We start from the raw sequence: 3,198 nt of genomic DNA on the forward strand, positions 1-3,198 counted from the left end.
TGAGAGTGCAAGGATGAAGGTAAAGAGATGACTGGCCTCTGCCAGTCAATCTAATATGGAAATTAGTTATGGGGTAGGGGGAGCAGGGGCGAGAGAGATAGAGAAAGAGAGAGAGTCTTTTATGAGTCTTTTATGAAGCACTTTCTTGCGCTCTACTTGACAAACTTGCTGAAACATCTATGCTGCTCAACCTGCTTCCTAAAATCTGCATAGCCTACTCAAGCTCTGTCTAGTTGTACTTTATTTTACCCTGTCACTTTTTTTGTATACTCTTTGACTCGCCTCTGTTGTTGGACGCATTCATTGAATCTGCCCTTCATGGCACTGTGCCTTCTTGCCATACTGCCTGCCGGAGGCTTATTTGGGAACCACAAGCTCTGTGGAATCTCACTACGATGATCTGGAGCACTACTGCCACATCTAGAAAATAAATTTAGTGTTATAAGGAAGCTTGTTGTCTGTCACAGGGCTTGTTGTGTGCCAATGATTCAGTATGTTTTGTTGCATGTTGTAATAAACACGTTTTAATTCTGTCTGAATCTCAGCACATTATTTTATGTCCTATTTATAGAAAATATATCCTTAAAAAAAACTTGTGTCTTGGTTCTTTGTGCACTAATTAAATCTGCAATATGTATTGTAGATAAACCATGACACAATTTATTGGGTGGATTCTTCACCAAATAGAAGAAAGACCATGTTCAATATAGAGAGAATTCATTCTGACAGACTATTGGTCCGACGGTTGAAAATCACCTTCTACATTTTTGACAAACTTTGACACCAAAATTCGTTTTTGGTAGGTAATCTTGTTGAGAAACACTTTTTGACATTTTTGCTGAAATAAACTTCACATCCTGTTAGCAACCATACATCTAAAGGTTTGACAGTAAAATGAAATCAATCCGATATATGCGGGCAGGACTGTAATAAACATGACCAATCCTTAAGGCTGATCCGGCACTAATGATTGCATTCGGTCCAAATGCAATCCAATGATTGGACGGGTTACTTGTCTGTATACCCACCTCCTGGCAGAAGTCAGTCATGTGTTTTGGAGGAAGGGATTTTTTGGGAGGGGGTGGGATATTTTGGTTTGAATCCTTTCAAATTCAAGCAAAAAATTCAAACCAACTTACAGAAAACGTACGATTTTGTCTTTTGTCCTTTTGTGTAATTTGGTGACTTGACGACTTGGTTGGTCCCAAGTCGCTTCACTTCTAATTTTTCTTCCAAAGAAAACGGATGAGAAAGTAAATAATACACCCCATTCAAAATTTTGCTAACTCTAGCCATGTCAACGATCACATTCCCCACTCTCTCACACACTTGCCACTAGCACCTGACCGTACTGTCATACGTCCGCTGTCATTGGTGAAAAAGTCAATGGCCTGTGTGGGCTGAATTCATTTATCCCAAACTAGCAGAAAATCATGAGGGCGTGCCAAACACCTGTCACTCGCAAGTCCCCACTGTTTTACAGTAGCACCCCCGGCTGTCATTGGTCAAAAGTCAGTGGCCTGTGGGCTGAATTAATTTAGCCCAAACTAGCAGCAAATCAGGGGAGTGCATCACACACACTATGAATGGTAGCTGATGAGTTTGGGCTGGAAAAAGTAAGCCTAGATGTTTTCAGTTTTTTAACAATAATTTTCTCAACTTTATTGTAAAAGATAGCGAGGGCTTAGCCCTGCTAGACCATTTATACCAGCCGCCCCTGGACACAAGATGTTAAATAATCTGCAAAGGTTATTGTTCTTCGTTGGGTTATTTGGAGAAGGGATTAGCTACGGTTTGATATCAATTCATTTCAACCTATTATCAATTATATATCAATAGATAGTTTTCTAGCAGGAACTGATTGTCGACTGGCTAGTTCTCGATGCTCATGAAGAATTTTACGAAACCTTTAACCTTGTTAATTTGAGTTTCCCCCCATTATTAACTAAACGTTAGTAACTGTTTAGAAGAGTGGGACAACGTAGCTCTCTGACAAGGAGGCTGGTCTAAATGAGGTAATAATAGATAAACTGCGATGAAAGATGCAACCAGAAGCCTATTTTTAGGCTTTATTTAAGCAACTTGGCGGAGGTTGTGGCTTATAAAATGAACTATTGACGTTATTGGTAATAGTGTGCATGTTTTGAAAGTAAAACAATATCAAGCCTCAATATTATTTCACAGTATATACTCCTCCCCCTATAGTATACACCAGGAACAGCAGGGGCGTAAAACTGTCAGGGCCGTATAACCGTCAGTGCTCCCGGGTTGCAGGCACTCCACATGAGAAGGGTCCAACTGCAGCACTCTCTCCATCATTGCAATACATGCAATCTAGAAGAGCCCAGAAATGTACTGTGATAGCAAAAGGCCTTGGTTTATTAGAAGATAAATGAAGAGACCCAGGGGCGTGGCCACGTGGTGGCCAGGGGGGGCCACGGCCACCATTGGTCAGAGAATGGCCACCCTGCCGCCCCCCCCCCCCCAATTTCAAGGCACAAAAAAAAAACAAAAAACAAGTATTTAAAAAAATAATAATTATCAAGCCATCTTATATTGTCATTTGTCACTTACACTAAAAGCACCATATTCGCAACATGTTGGGCCACGCCCCCATCAACAGCGCAAGACACAAACCAACGTGCATTCTGACAGCGCTTCAACGGAGACTAGCAGCTAACCACTGGATACCATTAGAAAACTGCTGCTCTGAGGGTAACACTTTATACTAAGTCAACGCTTTTTGGCATTTACAAAGTGTTAACTAATAGTTATTTAATCCTTTATAAAACATTTTGAAACATTAACAATACGTTATTAAATAGTTAATAAGCTTATTATTAAACACTATGTTGATCATTAATAAACACTGTTAAAAATTATGTATTTTATTCATAATACAATTCATAAGGTGTTTGATAACTGCATTATCATACTTTATAGACAGCTTGTTAATATAGTTGCAAACCAGTAGTTTAAAAGGTGTTAATGGTACATGAGCTGGTATAGAAAGCATTAGCAAATGGTGAACAAACCATTTACATTACCTTTATAAAGCATGAGTAAATAACTAACCACATTTTTACTTATGTCTTTAATTAATGTATGCCAAGTCAAATACAGGATGTACACTATGCTTTGCAGATATCTTAACAACTATTTTATAAAGACTTACTAATGATGCAACTTCTGATTAGT

This window comes from Osmerus eperlanus, chromosome 2 (assembly GCF_963692335.1).
Source record: "Osmerus eperlanus chromosome 2, fOsmEpe2.1, whole genome shotgun sequence".
In the NCBI taxonomy this organism is placed as follows: Eukaryota; Metazoa; Chordata; class Actinopteri; order Osmeriformes; family Osmeridae; genus Osmerus; species Osmerus eperlanus.